The 21,863-nt window shown below is 39.4% G+C and overlaps 1 protein-coding gene across 4 annotated transcripts in view; it reads left to right on the top strand.

Moving 5' to 3' along the window:
• The window catches only part of LOC131669803 (homeobox protein prospero-like), an 83,756-nt gene that overhangs the window by 20,773 nt on the left and 41,120 nt on the right, over positions 1 to 21,863 (top strand). The window lies entirely within an intron of this gene.

Below are 21,863 nucleotides of genomic sequence, written 5' to 3'. Positions count from 1 at the left end.
GTGCCTTGGCCTCAGAGAGAAAAAAACTTCATAAATTCCGAAAGTGCAATCGAACGCTCGTCTCGGACGCGCCTCCTGGTAATGCGCGTCCGCGCCTTTATTTGCCGATGCGCCGGCGTCTGCAGCGAGCAAGCGAAGCAGCAGCCCCGAAAAAAAGAACAAATTCCATGGTCACCGCCGCCGGCACCACACCAGAATCCACTCTCTCTCTCTCCCCTCCCCCCTCTCTCTCTCTCTCGTAGCAGTGGCGGCGGTGTGGAGGAGCCTATTATTTAAAACGAAAGTAACGGAAGGAGGGAGGGCGAGCCTGAGCAAATAATACCGTAAAAGTGCCGAGGTCTTCCCGCCTTTCTTTTTGGTTCCTAACCCTCTCTTTCTCGCTCAGAAGACGTCTCTTCTTGTTTCTTAAATCTTCTCTCTCCTACTCTCTCTTGTAATTTCCTTTGGCTGTTTGCACCCCATCTCAGACCTGTTAATACGTACTTTAAAATATGAGCGTGCGTGTATATATGAACGATGTTTAAACTGTAAATGGAAACGTTTACGAAGGTATTAATCTAATCTTGCATTGTGAAAATGGATATTTATGAATATACATTAAAATATATTTGTTTGTATTTAACGCTTTTAATTCTTTGACAGTTTCATTCATATATTATATTATTGTAAAGTGTAAACATTAGAAATAGTCGTACGAATTTTAGTAACAAGTTTGAGGTTAGGGTCATCAATTACGTACAAGTATCCTATTATTATTTTCTAATTATTATGCGTAGTCAATAATTGCCCGTCATACATATAAAATTGCAATACAACGCACAGATATTGATTTATAAATTGCAATTCAAAGTTACAAGCAATAAATTACATCGTTGAGGCGTAATCCTAACCTCGAAAACCACCAAAGAGAAAGTTTGAGGTTAAACAGGCAATTTCTGTTTTTCTTCGTTTTATTTCCATCTCGAGTCCTCGGCGCTTTTCTTTTTATAATATGCGCATGTCGGTATGAGTATGTTTTTAAATAAATAAACGTGTCTTGGAATAACAAGATAATTTATCTACATACATCATGTCTATACGCAGGGTAATCCATTTAGCATCATTTTTTCGACCGTTAATCGCGTCACTTTCGCGAACGCAGCATGCAAATATATCCCCCGCCGCCGCCAGTTTGCTTCTCTCTCTCGCTCTCTCTCACTCTCTTTTTACTCTCTTCTCATCCTTCCTGCACCGCCGCCGCGCACACGCTCTTGTTCTCTTCGTTTTCTCTTTCTCGCTCGTTTATCGCCCTGGCGTTCGAACTTCGCTTCTCTCTCGCTTTCTTTTTCTTTATTTCTCTCTACCGTGCGCGATTCTCAATTCAGACCCAAGGAAAATTAGTACATCTCTCGTTTTTACCTCTCTCGCGTGGGGATTCATTAAGTCGTTCGTAACTGGGGATTTCATTTTTTGGCACAACTCACGGGGACGACCCTTACCTTATTGGTATACTTAAAAAATTCTCTCTGCTCCGCGGGGCAAATGCGCACTGTGGAAGGGTAATTGCCTTGAATGACGTTTTCTTCGTAGTTTATTACGATTTGCTTGATTACACGTGAGCGTGAGTATCGCGCGTATATGCGTCTTTGGAGCACTGGGCAGAGATCGCTTTTGATAATATACACTTCCCCGCGTATCTTTTACGTGTAAGCAAGCGGAATTTCACATTAAATTGTCATAAAGAGAGATTGAAAAATCTTTCGTAAGACTTTCATCGTCGCTTGTAGACAGCGCAACGAACAACGTTTCTAGGCGTACTTATGTGCTACGGCAATGCAAAGAATCTTACCGGGCTCAATTTCTAATAAGCATAAATCATAAGAGAGCGAGCCGGGCGCGCATAAGCAAACTCTTCGGCCGTGCCCCGCTTGAGGGCATTACGCTAACTAACAAATATACGAGCAAGAGGACCACGCGCTCCGAAAATTGGCGCTTGCCGTTTTAGCCCAAACGTGTACACTGTACACACAATGATCGCGACGCCCCGCGCACGCATCTTTTAATTAGCGCGATAAAAGATTGCTTTTCGATTCGATTCCGCGTATGTATTGGACAGCGATTACAGAGGTTTTTTTCTTCATAATGGGGCGACTGAAAGATTTGCTCGTTCTTATAGGCATCTTTTACATCTTTAGATTTTTTGAAAAATAAGTCGAACGTCACATAATCCGAACCACTAATTTTGCCAAGGCGACTACGTAATGGATTTTAAAAAAACATTGTGGCGGTTGAATTATTCAATTAAATAAACGTAAATCACGTTGGAAGAAATTTTATCGTAATTTCATATCAAAATTCCACGAGGCGAATATTGCACTTTATGCTGCCTCTCCAATTCTCATACATTTTGATATGCCTACGATATTCATATATATGTAAAATTTAAAATATGTAATTTGTACGCAAGGATTAATGACGGCAAAAAAGAGTAAAACTAAGCATTGCAGGCATAGACAAATAAACTTACCATGATGTAATTAACGTAATATATGTTCGATGATTGACCAGTTAAATGCATGCAATGTGCGTGTATAAAACGTCAAGCGGCATTTTGTTTTTCTTCCTTTCAAATATTCTTATTTGCATTAAGGGATAGGATCGCGTGATGATAATTAGAAAAAGATAGTTGCTCGTTGCTGCCTTTAGAGATCGATGGATGCTGCATAGGTCAATACTCGCTCGAGTGTTGCGTGCATAAATTGAATTTCAATCGTATTTATGTAATATATTTAAGCCATTCGGACGCTTAAGAATCGCGTATCTTTCGATGTCATTACCTTTACAGCGATAAATAGAGAACTCGCTGAACAAAACGTTCTATCATCGATTATTAAAATTACATATATCTAAAGACACCAGAAATAAGTATAACAGCGCTTGCACGCGGCGCTGACACTAATAAATTGATTCTCTCCCGCGTTGAAATCTCCTTGCGAGCTATAAGCTAAAGGATCGGCTGCATATACACAGAGAAGAAACGTTCCGCGACGAGGAGCCATTCTGCGCTAGTAAGCCGCTCTCTCGCAAAATTGCGCTCCTCGATAATTAAAACTGGGTAAAAACGCTGCTTCCGTTGCGCCTATAGATACACGCGTGCACGCGCGCGCGCAGTAAGCCTCTTTTTTTTCATATGCATGCGAACCCTCATATCGCTGCGCGGCTTTTCTGTTTGTTTTTCTCTTACTATAATACTTTGCGTGCGAATTTCCCATAGCATGAAAATTGATTTTTTATGGTAATCTATGACGAGATCGTACGCGGTTGATGCGTTTTTGTTTATGAACTTTCGAGAAAATTAGGCAGTCGCGTAAGAACTGGACGAACCGTCCAAACAACAAATCGTCGGTCATAAATATCAGCAATATTTACCGAAGAGTTAAACTGCAAGACAAACAACGCTCGGCGCATTTCCGGCAATCCATATAGCCTTTGGGCAATAAGTCACCAACGTCTGCCTGCTCTGTGTGTGTGTGTGTGTGTGTGTGTGTGTGTGTGCACGCGCGCGCAGGTTATTATAACCGCTAATAAATGTAGTATATCGCGGTGATTATCCGCTAAGTATAGGGTGCTCCCCCTCTCCTTTCTTCTTCTATCTGTATAATACTGCGCTCTCGCAAGCAAGGCGGTCGCGCGAGCGACGACTGCAAGCAGAGAGCTGCGCTGCGCGTCATCTCGCGCCGTAACTCATATCCAGCGCGCATGAGCGAGGAAGTATCCAAAGGGGAAACGATACACTCAACGCAAATAAATCATAAATTCATAACGCGCCAAGGGGTTGAGAGAGTAAGAGAAAGAGAGGGGGGTTGAGGCTGCCATTGTGCGTTCGCTACAGGAAATTGGTGCCTCGATTTATTGCTGTTGAGATATGATGATGATTGGCCGATGATTGTAATCTTGCTTTCTGGTGAATTTTCGAGGTTCCACGTGCTAACTTTTTCGATTCGACTGTTATGTAGATATACGTTTACTGATAAAATTTGTTTGAATTTGTTTGATATATTTCTTTAATGATAAATAAGGCACATATGTTTATTGAGTTTCTGTTATAAATTTTCAAAGAAGTTCAGCCTTAAGAAAGTACATTCAAGTGTATTTCAAGACTTTTATTTAATGAAATCGATGCGTGCACTTTTATTGAGTTATCGTTGTAAACATTGAAGGACATTAAAGTTTTGAAAAAATGTCGATGAAAAATGAAAAATAATTGAAATAATAATGTACAATAGTGGAAATTAATAATGAAATTTGCGCCTAGAGCGCAAACAAACATCGCATAAAGAATATTGGAAAGGAACGCATCCCTCGAATTATATCCTCTGCGAAGCCCAATCTTTATCATCGACAAAGTTTATTCAGCTCAACGGCCATACGAAAATTACGGCGTAACAGAGCTGTAATCCACACAAAGTTATAAACTATCCTTCGATCGCGGCACGCAGTTATCGCGTTACGCAACCTATAACCGATTGTTAGACCGCAATTCGGCATATATCAGCTCCCTTCCTCTCTATAGAATTACATCCTTTGCAAAACCTACATGCTGCGGAAAGAGTAAATGAGGAACAGCTGATGTGTTCATATACACACCGTTGTTGATATTTATCGGGCAAACTGGTAAGACGGTAATTTGCTTCTTTGATGATTAGAAACCACGTCGTGGTCGCGGTCATCGTCGTCGTCGAGAATAACAGGAATTACAGTCTCATCGCGAAGGACATTTTTGTTGCCCGTGCAATCATAAATTATTAATTACGTAAAGAGGTTCCATGATAAAATCGTAGCGGCTTGATTATGAATGATAAAAAAACAAATACATATCAATCTCGAATAGGAGCGCATACTTTCATGGCAGTTGCTCCCAGGCAGAACTCCTCACGAGATCTTCCTCTTCCGCGCGCTCCTTTTATTTCTGCTGGAGGATATCGCGTGGAATGATAGCTCGAGACATAGTCAAGGCGGAGATGCTTTGATTTAATAAATTGAATTTATGAGGACGCTTTGAGAGAGGCTACTTTTTTTTTCATGAGACGCACTTACATTTGTTTGTTTATGGACGAGGAAGTTGAGATTTTCTGATTTACATGTACGCTGTTCTTATATTTTTAATTGGCTGATGAATTGATGACAGATGGAATATAAGTACGTATCGCGGTATTGTTTATGAAGAACGTTTGTTATGGAATTTTTCGATATGGTAATAACATGTTTAGTTGAGCTATAGGAAGCTTTATATAAGTGCATGTAATGCACTTGATGATAATATAAAATAAATATTTGAACGATTGTATAAAGAATAGATTGATAACTGTTTTATGCATTATATTTTTATATCAATTATGTAAGTGTAAAATTTTTGTGAATCATAAGGCATACGAGCAAAAACTCAAGCATAGTACTAAAACCATTCAACTAAATTATATATATATATATATATATATATATATATATATATATATATATATATGAAATTGTATTTTTTTTTAACTTTGCGAACTCTCGTATAGCGGCGAAGTAATTTTTTTCTTCCGCGAGTAAAGGAAAAATATACGTGGAAAAAGTATGAAAGGTCGTTCTAATTGCATGAACGACAAGCGCGCTAACGTCCAAAGCGATTTATAACCGGTGTAAGCGTGGACCCGTGGCCAAATTTCAAACGCGAGTGCAAACAAAGATATCACAGGTCAACATTTTATAAATCTAATAAATACAAATTTTTCGCAAGGTCAATCTGAACCTTCCACATATACGAGGAAAAGATCTATTAGATTATATGCTACAAGTACACTCCACAGTTTCTCTTGTAATGAATTGAAGCAGTAATTCTCTATTTCTAAATAAACAACATAAAAAAAGTTAGCGTTCGTATAAGTCTAACTGTACGCTATTTAGAACAACGATAGTTGAAATACAACTTCCTTGCGCACACGTCAAATCTTTGTTTCCATTCAGAAAGCACAAAAGTTGCCAAGTACGACACGTGTAATAACGCGTTTATCATCGCGTAACTATTAACAATAGTTGACAAATTGCCGTCAAAGCATTAGAATGCGCCGCCATAATTTTAATATTATGCAAATCCGACTGCAGCGTTTCCGTCGCACTCGCGTACGCGGGGTATTATCAATTATCTCTCAGAGTGAGGCCCGCGAACCATTCTTGCTATGAAAGTAACAGTAAAACGGCCAAGTGCGATTATCTATGTACTATGCGCCATACAACGAAAGATTTCTTTTTTGCGCCGGAGCCCCCAATATGTTGGCCACGCGCGCGAGTAGAGGAATAATTTAAGTTATCACAGCCTCGGCATCGAAGGTTATATCACTTTTGCATTCGGCTTAACGGTACGTACATATTCCTGACCTGCTTTGCGCGCAGACGTGTATTATGCATTAAGATATCGCGTGGGGAGGGAGGTGAATTTCCAACACCTGCACCCGCATGAGAAAGTGAGAGAGATATTTTTCATGCTATCAACCGGCAGCAAATCGCTTTGGACGTTAGCGCGCTTGTCGTTCGCGTGATTACGTGCGATTAGAACGACCTTTCATATACTCTTTCCACGTATATTTTTCCGTTACTCGCGGAAGAAAAAAATTACTTCATCACTATGCGAGAATTCGCAAAGTTAAAAAAAAATAGAATTTCATATTTTTGCACACTCATAAAATCTAATCGCTTTCGTTTTAGTGCGCGCACTGAACGCGAGACAGTTAGAATTTCAAGAGGTACAAGTTTTTTTATTTTAATTGCGAGTCGACTGCTCGTTTTTGTGAGCCTTAACAAAGTGCAAGACAACATAACCGAATTCCAGTATGTTGAAGTTCGTTTTCCGTAAAATTGGAAAATTGCCTTTAACACACCGTTATTAATGAAGAGTTTAGCTGCTGCTTTTTTCCACTTACTAAGTGGTTAAATGATTGGTTGATTTTTACCAAGTTTTCTCAAGTTACCACTGCGCTGATTGATTATAAATACAAGTGATGAATTGATTTCGTAAGACATTTTATTTTAGCGATCTCAATAATTTTGCACGCTTGTTGAAAGTTTATATGTATACGTATATGTATCGTACAAGCAACCCGGCCGTTATAATAACTTCACCGCGCGACCTCGAAGCTTTCTCTCTCTTTCTATCTCATAAATCATTAGTGTCGATGTTGAGCAACAGGGAAGAAGGAAAAAAAAAAAGAAAAACTCCGTGGCGCGAAATTGGCCTCTTATTTACGGCCTCGCCCAAACTCTCTCCCTCGCGAAAGTGATGAGCCCTTTTCGCATGCAAAACGCCGATCGTGATTTATCGACTCGCGGCGACGGCGACGTTCGTCTATTACTCAAGAATTTCGCGAGAGAGAGAGAGAGAGAATTTTTCGGGAGTGCGCGATAATTTTTTTTCTTTCGATGATTTACGCTTCAACTCGTGAATTGCGGAAAGAAACGTATCATCTCACCCGATTTATTGCAAATGAAATTATAAATGTCACGCGGGTATGAGATAAATTATCGGCATATGTGGATTGGCAAGTGCGATTAAATAATGACATAAACGTTTGAATTCCTTCTACAGGCTGTCTCTGTCCTTGTAATCAAGTCTGAGGCATTTGTTTTTCTTCAGTTATAAGAAAAATTAAAAACATCACACTTTAAACCAAACGATTTTTTCTCACCTTATAGTGACGCAAATACCTGCAATTAGTATCGCTTGCTTTAAGATGTTCTAAAAAAACAAGAGCCTACAGGTAAAGTTACATTTTTTTTCTCTCGCACTGTAATTTCTAAATGTTTAACGATAGGCAGCGATAGATTACACTTATCAACTGTGAGCATCGTGAATTCTTTAATAATCAATTTTTACGAGGTGAACTTCTGGGAAGTAGTATAAAAATCGGTATATATCCAGGTGAGAGAGTTTCTTTTACTTACTGTTTTACTGAGGAGACTTCAATGCTCGCGCGCGGTGCAGTGTTTCATACCTAACGTATAATTTTCAGCGGCAGTCAGTCTATGTCTCAATAATGCATATCTCAATTTTCAGGCAGTTTTCACTTTCTTCGACTTTGTTTCGTTTATTCAGTAAGAATACTAGTTTCTTCGGAAAAGATTTTTTTTCGGAAAGGATATTTTTTGCGTGACGGTATGTTAATTATACATCGTGTGTATGCATTGTTTTTTTCTTCTCAGAAGTTGCTTTTCTTATGATATGAATTATTTATTTGTGAAATTTTTTAAAACTTCTTGGAAATATATAATAGGTGGAATTATAACGCAAAATTAGATTCTCAATAACTTATTAAAAATGTTTACTTATTACATGTAGTTAACGTTAACTTAATAACTAAATTTTTGGAAACCAAAGAGTCGGAAAAATAATTTGCAAATGAAATGATTGAAAAACAGCCAAGAATAAAATGTATATAACTTGAAACAATCCTAAAATTATTAGATGTTAATTCTCTAAAGCTGCCATCTACAAATGGATCTTTCGTAAAGATTCTTCGAACATTCAATAAAACTTTTCACGAAAAGCTATTCCAAAGCCTTTAGCCAGGCATCACGAAGAATAAGGCAAAAAGAAAGAAAAAAACAAAACAATCAAATAATTAATTAAAGTCTGTCCCTCCCTCTCCGTGGCCAAGCCAGCTCAATTACCACACGCGCGGCTAAGAAGCTCGCCGACAAGTAACATCATCATCATCTTTATAAAAGCTGACGTCACAATTCCCGCTTCGTCTCTCTCTAGTATATCTGGACATCATCTCTTGTCGTCGTCATAACGAGGCGCACATGCACATGCGCGAAGAGCTGGCTGAGTCGGGCTATGGTCAAGTCGCGCATTGTTTCTTTTTTCCGCTCTCGGTTCGCTTTAATGACCTATAACTCGCTCTTTTGCTCTCAAGGGTCACGAGACGCGGAAAATTGCAGCGCGCGCGCACGTTTTACAGTCGTGAGAACCCGAGAAAGATGCTGTGTGCTCGCTGCAAGCCATTCCGCGCGCGAAGGGGGATGATGATGATTTTCGCCCGCAGATGTGGCGCACGATTTGGGCGACCTTCCCGCGCAAAGCTCCCTTGGCCTTTGTTCTTTACCAGCATCAGTACGACGATCGATCAGAGTTCAGCCATTAAGCTTTTCATGATCTTAGTTAACCATCATTGTCATTTTCAATTTTCAAACTAATGCGGTTCTGTTGATCTTCGAAGCAGACTCGAGAATTGCCATGCTATGAAGAGTTCACTTCACTCAATTTAGCGTTACATTTCGCTTCGTTAACGATCGATCTGCGAGTCCTACTGCCTCTTTAAAGATTCATATCGCGCGCGACATCAAACTCACACTTCATTAATTATCTGATGCATTGGGTGCGTAATAGCAAGGACAGCATTCCCATTCGTTCTTGTTATACGATGACATCGGCTTCATTGAAATTTAAATTGATGCCATTTTTCAGCCAGTTATTATTTTACAAATCTTCAAATGGAACATTAATGAATTCTCATTTCTCTGTATCAGGTGAGTGAAGCCTTTGCGTCGTTGATTTAACTAACGAATGCGAGGTGAGTAACGCGCAGGGAGACTCTACACTGATGTCGTTCTAAATTGACGCAAATTATGGGATCGGCAGTCTCACTTCCCTCGCGCGCACTATAGAGATTCCTTATCCGAGTGCTTTTTCCGATCCTCTTTCAAGTTAAAATATCCGCGCTGCCGAAAAACGACGAAGAAGACACGCATCGTGTAAAAAAATCGCCTCTACAAGTCCACAGCGTATATAAGCAAAGAAAAAAAAAAGAAAAAAATTGAAGCCGAGATACGGGGGAAAACACTTCGATCGTAGATGAAGCGAGATAAAGAAAGAAAGAAGAGAGGGAGAGAGAGAGAGAGAAAAAAGTGGTCGTTAAAGACGAGAAGCAGCAGCAACAGCAGCCAACCACTTCTTTGGATTCTTTCGGGATCGTAACGTTGCGTGCGGTTTCGCATTCAGTTGTTGATCTTGTTACGTCCAGTTGCAGCACGTTATAGGCTTGGCCTCAGAGAAACGATGACGATATATACACGCGGATGGACTCTCTTATACGCAGAATCTAGTTTGCGAGAACAAAGAGAAATTAGCTTGGAAAAAGTTTTGCGGCCGTGTACGAGAGACGAATAATGTTGCGCGATGAGCAGCAGCCGTGAACTTAACTTTTCGTTGTAGGAAACGAGGCCGCCTAGAGAGATCTAAGATTCGCATCTGAGCGGTCCCATTATTTCAGTTGTAATAATTTTTGCTTTTCTTTGGACTTAGATTATTACAAATTGTCACAGACGTGATTGATGAGGTAAGAAAGTCGATCTAATTGCTCTTCGTATATATGTGTGTGTATATATATATATATATATATATATATATATATATATATATATATATATATATATCTATGATTTTTTTTTTAAACATTGTGCCTTCGTATAATCGGTGCGTTGAATATCATTCGTAGTGGCTTTCTTCGAACTCCATACAAAAACAGGCAAATTCTTCCGTAAAGATTGAAAGCAAATGCGGGTAACCATGCAGCCCTGGATGCAACAGTTTTTTTTACAGCGTCCAATTCGCGCGCGACTTTCTCGAAAGCCGCAATTTCCTCGGTAATTTCCTTACGCTCTTTCGTATACAAAAAAAGCATAGAGATCTACGGTAGCACGATCGATTATGATTTTCCGTGAATCTCAACAATATTTATATTTTTGTTACTGTCGCCTTCAAAGATCGATCCTAACGAGTTGCGCGTGGAATGCTTCTTTTTGTTTTCTTTCCCCGTTGTGTACCAAGTGTTTTATTGATGAGATCGATGATGTTTGAATATCGCCGCTGCGCTGAGACGTTCAATTGGCACGCAACGAGGATTAATTGGCTCAATCTGTGTCCTCATCAATCCTCTCCGCGCACGCGCGCACAGCTTTCACTTTTAATCGGACGGTCACACACACACACACACACACACACACACACATACACACAATTTCCAGTATATATTGAGAGCTTTAAATTAGTTGTTTTTAGCTTTGCGCTCATATACTTTGACAAGTTTTTACTTGTCCACCACGCTTGCGCACTCAATTTAGCTCAATTTACATTTTAAACGGCATGTTTTTGTAGTCTATGTATTCATTCAAGTTTTATTGAGATCAACTTGGAATTTATAAATATATTTATATTTTACCAAATGTTGTTTCAAATTTGCCAATTTGTATATGGGCAGTAGTATATACTGAGATTATATTATTTATTTATATTTATTTTTACAATACACAAATGTTTGGTTGGTATTAATCAATTCTTCATTCTATAGAGCAGGAATTTCCTCTTGTTTGTAACAATTACATAGTACAGATATGGTATATATAGAACTTAATTATTATAAACTGAATCTAAAAAAATCGTAATAACTAGTAACATGAATACAGCAATAAAAATTTACTAATAATTCATCGTAGAAGCTATTATATTATTTATTTATTACCCTATAAAAATTTTAGTTCTTTGGTTAATTTATGGAAGATTGTCTTAGGAGTAATATATTATATAGATCGTTTTGTTAATTTTGGGAATCTGAATACTTTTTACTCTTGTTTTGCTATTTAATTTATTATACGCTATCCAATATCACGTCTCCAGACACTTCGGAGACTATTGCAACCTATGTAACCATCAATTTGTGTTGGTGCTGATAATATGATTGAGTCATAATTAAGTAGTTTTCACAATTGGATTCTCTACTACTAAAGATCCTTCTGAGCCAGATATCTTTATTTAGAAATGCGACGTGTTGGAAATTAAATTTGTTTCCTTTATCGAGCTTGAAGCCACGAACATAGAGTTTACTATTTTGTTACAAACTAATTGGTGCATTTTACATAGCATGACGACAGATCATAGCCAAAGCCAAAAAATGTTTTGTCTACTTCGGTGTGTGTTTTTGTAGCACAAAAGTCGACGAACAAAATTTTCGATTTTAGCTAAGAATTGTCGCCATGCTTTGGAAAATTTGGATTCTGGTGTACAGCACTTTTATGGTGAAAAAATGTAATAAGTCCACGTATGTCGCGCTGATAAGTCAGCAACAAGCTATTCAATTCTAAGTTCATTGTTCTTCTAGCTTGACAAGGGAAATTAATTACATTTCCGAAACATCACATTTCTGACTAAGCGTATTTTTCACAAAAACATTTGTAGTAGTAGAAAATTTAATTCTGAAAACTACTCGATTATCAGTCCATCTTATGTAAGCACCAAACAGCTCTTTCAAATCCAGAAAACGATAAATTACCTCGCCACTTAGCAGCCGTACAAACAAACTATTTAAGCTTTTACATTTTCCGCTTTAGCTACTGCTTCATCGTACATGTATACGTGCTACTTTTCCAACCAATTGCGGTGCAAACGAAAACGCACGCGAAGTCGATCCTAATTAACCTTTATCCAACTAAAAGCTAAGGTTCTCATCCGAAATACATCACTTTCCACTTTCTCACGAAAATCTAGATCAGTATAAGTAGCATCGTTCTCTCTCCCTCTTTCTCTCCGCCAAAGAAAATCACATTAATCAGCGAGAAGAAAGCTTGAAAAAAAGATAGGAATCGGAAGGAATGCTCAACTCCGGTATCCGTTGGCGCCATTTATCTTTATTACGAGAGAAGGAAGGCAACTTTGCGGTTGGTAAAACGCATTACGTGTTTGCAGCCCCTGCGTGCAGTTCGCTAATTTGCGAGCGCGAGCGAGAAGCCGCCGGGAATGATTGAAATATTCTCTCTGGCGGCGGCGCGCGTCATTTTTGTGCAACTAAGAAGAGAGAGAGAGAGAGAGAGAGAGAGAGAGAGAGAGAGGATGGAACGAGGGTATGACTTACCCAAGTGGACGTATAGAGAAGAGCTCTTGATTAAAATGATAATCATGCGAGTTTTCCAAGTAGTTTTCGATGATTTCCTAAGCTTTGTGAAAAAAATTTTGTGACTGGCAGTATGATAATTTGAAGCGCGTATCTTTTAGCAAGTCGAGCGTTATTCCTGCAAGTTCTAGATGTTTAATGAATAGGAAAAAGAAGATTTCATTCGAGTGGTTCGAATTCCTTGGAGCTTCCAAGTGCTTATGAGATAACGCTTCGATGATCAAAATAAACGAAGACATAATCATATCACTCTGAGGTTTACATTTTCACTGAAATAATATTCCACTTGCAAGTAAACAAAATAGCGTTTGCCAAAAAAAATTCACACGACTGCATTTCGTTCGCGATATCATAATAATGAGAAACTCGTCGGCCGTACGGCGACCATCATACACCACACGGTATAATAAAGCCGATAGCGAAAGCTTTGATAAAGGCAGCACGCCAAGCGAACGAATTTCTACTATTTTGAATTTCACGGAAGGGGAAGGAGGGATCCAGCGGGATCTCAATTTATTCGAAATTCCATCTCTGATAGGACATTTCTTGTGCTACAAATGCAAATAAATAATGAACGTAACTTTTTGCTCGGAGATGGAAAAGAAATTATTTTATTGACGCTGGAATATAAATAACGAAACTTATTCTGTGTGACGGGGCGACGCGATTTCACGAGTCGTTAAATGCAAACTACATTTCCAGTTAGCTTTCGCGATAAATATTGCATTATCTCCTCGTATCTACTTGATATTTAATTTTGCAGTTGGACTCTCAGCACTGGGTATCTGAGAATCCAATTAACACCGATTCCTAAACAATACCATCATAAACTCACACCCGTGCATTACACCGAATGTCAAATGATCGTGTAGTCCTCTCTCTGGCGTTGTTTTCTTCAAAACGCTCACACCCTTTCTGATCATTGCGTCGCGTAACTAAGGATCTATATAGCATGACAAAAGCCTGCTTGCGCAGAGTTTTAATTTTTCATGGGCATCTCGGCGCGTGTTGCGCCTTAAACGAACGTACAATAAAAGGGGGCGCGCGAGCGCGGATAACGAAAGATGCAGATGCCTGCTTACGTACGTCGTCGTCGTCCCACGCGTTCGCGCAAGCAAAGCATTGTTGCATTGTGGAAGGAGAACGAGAGAGAGAGAGAGAGAGAGAAGGGCCCGTAATGCCCCATTGTTGCCGGGGTTGCTATCGTCCCTTGAGAATCTCGTAATAGCGTAGGGCGTGACACACACACACACACGCGCGCGGAAAGTTTCCGATCAACCCTCTACTTTTTTATTTTTCATCGGTGGTTTAAACTGATCGAGTCTCGTTTGTGTGAGCATCACTATATACTTTTCTTTGACCGACCAACCTTCTTATTCTTTTGGTGGTCTCGATAAGGGCCTTTCAATTTCTGCCGGCGAATTTAATTCAATTCTCCAGAGGCGAAATTACACAATGCCTTTGCAACGTTATAATGATGCGAGATGACGATCGATGATTGCAATACATTATCGGTTAAAGAAAAAAAAAGTGCAAAGTATTTTATACATATTTACTCTGCGTTGTTATCTACGTTACTATTACGCGATTATGCATATGAATTACTTGAATTTTCAAACTTGCCCGAAAAATAAATGATATTACAAGTATTTTCTGTAATACATATTCTTGCTAGATGTATGTTTACATGCATAAAGATAAACGGCAGAAAGATCCGGAATATTGAATCCGCTTGTTTGAAGAACACTTAATATTCACTCGTCCTGGTAATGAACTCATAACTATGCAAGAAAAAAAATAAATGCTGCACAAAGTCATTGCTCGGTTCATTGGAGCATGCAAAAAAGCCCATAATTTTTTATGCTTCAGTTGTACCGTAGAATGCAGCGATGAAGCAATATCTGTTCGTTACCAGCCGACTTTGAAAGTCGATGACCGCTTCGATACAGCAAGCTCATTAAGTGACCTGAGTAAATTAAACTTGATTAATTATTATTTTGTTACTGCTGGTGAGAAGGTATTGCAGAACACCGGCGGGCTAGGCTGTACATTAAAACAACTTTTATTTATCATTGCTCGTAGAAGCTTACGCTCGAACTTTAAGTAAACAGCAGTCGTAATCTTTTTGGTTACGCGATTGAAATCTAACTTGTGCGAAGTACCGTTGCGAAGAAACTGCGCATGCCGTGCTACTCCTCCAAATAATGACCCGCGACTCTTCTTCATATTTATCAAAAGATATTCCGAAACCTAGATAGTTCCTGAGAATCGGGAAGCCGCGCCGCCGCGAGGTACCGTATACTGCATACAGCAATCCCATTCTTCGCTTTGGCCGCAAGTCCTGCTAATTGCATTAGACATAAACAAAGTGCAGATTTAGTGGCCAAGGCTCTCTCCTCTGTCTCTCGCTCTAGAGAGACGAAAAGGCGCAGAAGGGAAAAGAAGAAAGGAGAATCTCATTGTGTTCCTCTTTTTTGCCGGGGCCATTACACCGTTGGAGATATCCCCAAGCGATAATAGGAATGGGGGGCCTTCTTGCTCTCCTCTACCTACAAATCGCTCCTTTGGCTTCTCCATATAGCCTCCTTTCGCGCCCGCGCTCGCGAGCGGGTGCACGTGCGCGCGAGAGCGGATTTCGCAGATCGTGTGTGCCCCTTTTCGGGCTCTCGCGAGCGAGCTGCAGCTTTGTCTTTCTCGCACGTGTTGTTGATATGACGGTGTTAGAATTCCGCAAAGTTACGGAAACTGTTGCGGTCTGCATGCCGATATTGCGGAGCAATGTGACCACTTTATGGCTGGATGGCAGTTCGCCAATAGGAGAATTCAAGCTCGAAGACCTGGATCTTGGGTCGTCCAACCAAGCTCGGCCGAATATCATAATCAATCGAAAATTTAAAAAAGAAACAAAATCCGATAAGATCGTTGAAACGCTTAAGCGGAAGTAGAAATCTTTGAAAATGCGGAAGGGCATGTATCATTCCAATGATTAAAAGTTGACGGCGGTAGTACCCTCTTTTAAAATGAGAATACAATATTTTACCAGATTTTAAGCTCGATGGGAACCACAGAACAGTCAAACATCAGCTGTGCTGTGAGCTGAGCGCGCGTCATAATTTAAACGAGCTTCGTGGTACACGATGATTGAAATAGACAAGATGACCAGTTAAAACTCTCACGACCGTAACTTTTATGATTGCACTTTGAAATGTAACTGCGCCAGCCGAGGCAAGAGCGCAAGCGGAGAGAAAGAGGGAGAGAGAGAGAGAGAGAGAGAGAGAGCGCTCACGGGCGAGGTAAAACCACCTTACGAATTACGAGCTCTCTTCCCTTCCGAGGAAACATTCCATTCATTCAATTATTTTAATTTTTACGAGCAACAGCAACGAAAACGAGGGGAGAAGAAAAAATCAGCGCGTAATGCCCGATACCAAATCATCAGCAGACGAACAATTTACAAAGCTACGTTTTTTTCAGCTTGCAAAGAAAGAAAGCTAACAAAAGGTACTCCCGACAATCAACAATCCCAACATTACTCACTTTGACCCATAAAATCCTATCAAGATCCACGAGCGCATAAAACCGAATTCAACACTAATTTCCGCGGTGGGGAGCGAGTTCGGCGGTGGGCGCCTCTACGTGTACCCACTTTAAAAGCTACGTGGCGCTCGAATGATCATGCGCGGGGAGACTTTTTTACGACTTCTACTAGGTGAAAATGCAGTTCTTGCTTGTTTATACGTAGACATACGTCTTCATTCTTTTGAGATAAAGGCGAAATGCGCCACGAAAATGAGGCTTTTGACACTGGTTTTATGGCCCAGGACTGGCCATTCAAGGGTTCCTGCTATGTGTTTTTGACTGGCTTTACGATCATTTAACGGCTGTTAATGGTTATGTCAGACTTTGATGGAATGTATGATTAGAACATTTCAATGCTTTAATAGATACTTTGGACGTCGAAAGAATAAAGGTAACGCAACGTAGATCAGTAGATTATATAAAATCGACTGAAGTCAGTCTAATTGTAAGTATATTTTATTAATCGTAAATTAAGCTCTTACAAATATTCTATAGATGGAATAAGAGTTGTCAATTGTTAATGAAATGTTTAAACAGTAAAAATTAAATACAGCAAACATTTCCAGAGGCGTAATTTCAGGCATAACCCAACCGGGGGATGCGACATTAAATAAAAAAAAAAAGAATTGCAAAGTTAACAGTCATATCACGGCAAAAGCAAAAAGAAAAGTATATAACCAACGACTATAATTGAATTTATTCTTAATTAAAACTATTATAAACTGTAGCTACGGAGAGCTCTTATAACTGCTCACACTCATTTTTGCATGTGGTCTATTGATGAGCTGTCCTTGAGAGTTGAATCTGATTGGTTAAGAATGATGAAATGGATGTTCCTTACAACAAACTTGATTGCTTTATATAGACTCGCTAAAATATAGCCGCATCGAGACGATTTTCGGAAATTTCTATTTCGCACTTAAACATTTACTTTAATCGAATTTCACTAACGACCTCTTTGCCGCACGTATTTTTGGTAGATAATTTCTTTTGGTTTCAAAAAAATCAACATCTTCTTACATTTCTAACTGTATTTTGATTCCAACATTCATCAAAAATACATTTTGACAATTCCGAAGGATACATAAAAAACAGTTGCCATATAATTTGTCCGCGTCTCGCTCATTACAAACTACTTTATGATCGTCAACGACGACGAGCTACTTAATAACGGTCTATAAATTCATGTGTATCATATTTCACAGTTTAATTTTCATGAGCGCATGTATAACGCGAGCAACGACGCATGAAAAAAGATAAAAATAAAAAACATCGTCGCGCGCGCGGGCAGCTTTTCGATTTTCCTTAAAGCGAAACAAAATCCGATTTCACGGCAAAGCGTTTAATCAATTGGCAGAAGTCTAACAAGCGCGCGCAAACACTGACTCGGCACGGCAAATCGTAAAAAGAAAGAAAAAAAAAAGAGCCGTACTTTCGCTCGGGAATTGAAACCTTACTTCGCGCACGCACATCTCGGCGGCGTTTTTACGTGACTACTGGAATCACGCGCTCGTACTTGCAATCAATTTTTCTCTTCTTTCTTTTCATTATCGCATCGAACCCCACTCAGCGTCTCTCATTTTTACCACGGCCGCTATAGTTTGCGCAGGATAAAAATCTCAATTTTTCAACTGCTGCCTGAGCTGAACTGCTTGGGAGGTCATACTATAGCCTCCGCACACGATGCGTGCGATCTAATCGACTTAATAGCTTTTTATGCCCTCGCTTATACGATAATTACCGTGTGTTTATCGTCGTGCAAAACAGATCTTTTTTTATTTAATTATTAAACGAAATTTAAGCTTCGATCTCGTTACAACGTTATTAAAACAAATGAAGGCCGTTTCATTTGCCTCTTTTGAATTAACAGGACAGGTTATATTGTTTGTATAAAATGCTGAAGTCATCCGAAAATCCTTGAAATAATACAAAGTCCAAAACGACTGTACTAATAATTCAGCGACGCGCTGGAACCTTAGACTTTTTTAAGGATACTCGAAAGCTGAGCTCGTTGTGTCACTGACCATTACCATTAAATTTAATGGTCTTTGTGGGTCAAGAAAGCCCCGCAGCTTTATGGTTATTGCAGCTACCTTCCTTCTCTTGCGATTAGATTCGGCGCGCGTGAAGAAACCAAATTTGTATGGAATTCCCATTATGCTCTGCGTTCTCGCGAGAGAGCGACAAATAATCGCGTCTTAAAAATTAATATCGACGATTCGAGTGAAACACATCGCGATCTCAATAACTCACACTCGGCGGGTGTGAATCTTAGGTGGTAAAAACAATCTTGCGGTTGAATGAACAAAAAAAGCAAAACACATTTACTTTTATTGCTTTTGAGAGTGGCGATTGCGACGTTCTTCGGCGTTTTTTCACCACTTGCAATTCATCGAGTCGTTCGTATTATACCAATTTTATTGACTATGAAATAGCGCGTATCGAAATTATTCAAAAACATTATCATTTTTAATTACAGAAACGTTAAATTTAATAGTCTAAAAATAAAAAAAAAAACGTGAAATAAAAATAATCTGACCGCGAGAATCAGCATTCCAAAAAGTAACGCGGTCACCTTCTTCCCATCGATCGTCCACCAAGCGGAAACCGTACGGTCGGCGCGATCATCACCTACATCGAAGAAAACCGGCATCCACAGAAAAAAAGTGCTCTCGAAAGCAAAAAAAAAAAGTGAAAAGAAAAAAGGATAAAAAAAAAGCAGGCCTCACTGGTAATAGAAGTATATCTCTCTCAGCAGAGCAGCAGCTGCAGTGCAAAGCCTTTCTAATGGTCTCTTGCTAGCTCCGATATCGAGACTCTTTACTCGACCGCGCGAGAATTTTCCAAAGAGGCAGCTCTCCGACCGTTATAGAAGGGAAGCGCGCTAAAGCTTCTTTTTCTCTGTCCCGGCTGCCTGTGTGTGCGCGCGCGCGTACGCACTTCTTGCCGCGGGGTGTGCGCGCATTAGCGGCCAGCTTGATTTTTATTGAAACCCGCGGCATTGTTCTTGCCGTTGCCTCTCTACGCGCGGCACATAATAAACGCGCGGAGGTGAAATTCCGCGCGAGCGCGATTTCGTGTTTTGCTGAAGGGGAAATGAGCTTTGAAGATTTTAGTTCCTCCCCTTCTCTCTTTCTCTCTATCTATCTCTCTCTCTCGCTCTCTGCGTATGCTTATGCTCGTATGATCGCGTGCTGTATCACTAGGTTTACATATTGTTAATTGTTTGCGCGTAATTGGATTTTTTAATTTTCCAAGATTTACTCTTAGCCGTGAGTTAACTAATGGATTCTGTAATTATAAGAAGCGTGTATATCGCGTGTGCCATTTGATTTATGCTGTTACAATGCGGGAAACATAAAGCGTGAAATTTTACGAGCGCGAATACTTTGGTATTGAGTGTGATTGCGATTGGCGCGATAAAACCGTAAGATAATCAATAGCTTTTTTATTGCTTCGAAACCTCGGCATCGCCGGATTGAACGTCGACAACTACGACTACGTCTCTCATCGCAATAAATTTAAACATTCAAATTGTCAATGAAATGCCTAGGTACGTTTCAAATAAAAGTGCCTTTCGTCCCACGTAAAAGTGACCTCGTGCAAAGGCGCACGAGCGCGGGTGAGAACGCCGCATGCTCTCCCATAAAAGCGCCAATAATAACGCGAATTGCACGTGTGCGTCTGTGAGAAAACAAAACTCGAGCAACACAAGCCCTTCGGTTTCATTCCTTTTCTGTGCAGTTTCCGTGCAGCTCTCCCGCGACTATTTTCTCTCCACTCTAATTCGCCGTCGTTTTCTTTCTCTCTCTCTCTTCTTCTCTCTACGTGCGACATATATTTCCCTTTTTGCCCCGTGCGCGCACTATCTGTGCGTCACGCGAGGGAGACTTTATGTGACATTGATTCCGCAGCGAAGGGGGGAAAACAAACTTGATTTTCAACAAATTAAATCGTATATAGGCTTGCGCCTGCGTTGTTGACGGACACTTATTTATGGGTAGATTCGCCGTGAATTACGCTTGATAGCTGAACATTTTGTTTTTCTGTGTAAAAATTAATTCAGATATGTAGAAACATTTCATTGATTCGGCCAAAGGTAAACCATGTCGCTCCAAATGAGTCTTATCTGCGCGCGCGCGATAAGCCTTCGATTTTTCCACGTATATCCAATTCATAAATCTAGAAATGCGAGCAAAATAACATAACCATAATTGAATAAAACCAAATGCAAATAAACCTTATCTTCTTTTACCCTCCAGCTTATCTTAGTCTCTCTCTTTCTGTTCTTCATGTTACTTTTCTCAGCTCTCCTCAGGCCTTTCCTTTCTCCTCACCACGACATGATTCTCCAGAGTCGCATGATGTGTGTAATAAGCCGAAACTAACGACAGCCCGTTGTATACGCACGTTTCTCTCATGAAAAGAAGAAAAGATAAAAAAAACGTAGAAAAAAGGAGGATGCATATAGAAAGGCTTGGGGTTTATTGGTTTTTCAATGTTAGCGAGTTTTTCAATGCCTCTACTTCGCGTATTTTATTTTTATTATATGTGTGTATTTTACGGATATAAGCATATTGCGAGATTTACGAAAAATAAGATACGTAGGTGATGGGTGATTGCTGTTATCATATAAAATACATACGTGTATGATTATGGGCCACTACTTCATTGAAAATTTTAATCGATTGATAAGATAATAGGTGGATATATCGTCTTTGTTAATAATTTTTATAGAGATGTGAGAATTTCCTTAAAAATGAGATCGATGAATGTATATTTTATATTTGTTTAATTATACTTTTCTAGAGATATTCGATTCATTGCGGAAATAGTACATTTTTGGTGGAAAATTAATATTTCATAAAGATTTTAATTAGTATTATTATTTGATAATTTTTCGTTATTACGTACATCATATTTCTCATCTTCTATTATGACCAATTATTGAACAATAATATATGGATATTTTAACTTTCACATAGATAATAATCGGCATTTTGTATATGCTTTCACATCTATAAGAAAAAATCTCAATTGAACCTCCCGTCAACTTTGACATCTTAATATAAAAGAAACTTTTTAGGTCGATATCAGCAAGACGTATGTCACGATCAAAGACAATCAAAAGCACTTTGGTGCGTTAAAAATCATATATACAATTATGAAAACATCAAGTGTATATGTGTGTCGCGTTCACACCCGTTACGCAATTACTCGCGACCCGCACGGAAATGAGTTTACGACGATTTTATGAAGGAGCTTTAGCAACTACGAGAAACTTTATATTCGTTACGACTGCTCGAGGGATTGATTCTTCAA

Source organism: Phymastichus coffea, unplaced genomic scaffold, assembly GCF_024137745.1.
Source record: "Phymastichus coffea isolate CEN01 unplaced genomic scaffold, Cenicafe_Pcof_1.1 PCOF00097, whole genome shotgun sequence".
Taxonomy (NCBI): domain Eukaryota; kingdom Metazoa; phylum Arthropoda; class Insecta; order Hymenoptera; family Eulophidae; genus Phymastichus; species Phymastichus coffea.
Note: the sequence above shows the minus strand (reverse complement) of the source record. Positions and strands in the feature narration are given on the sequence as shown.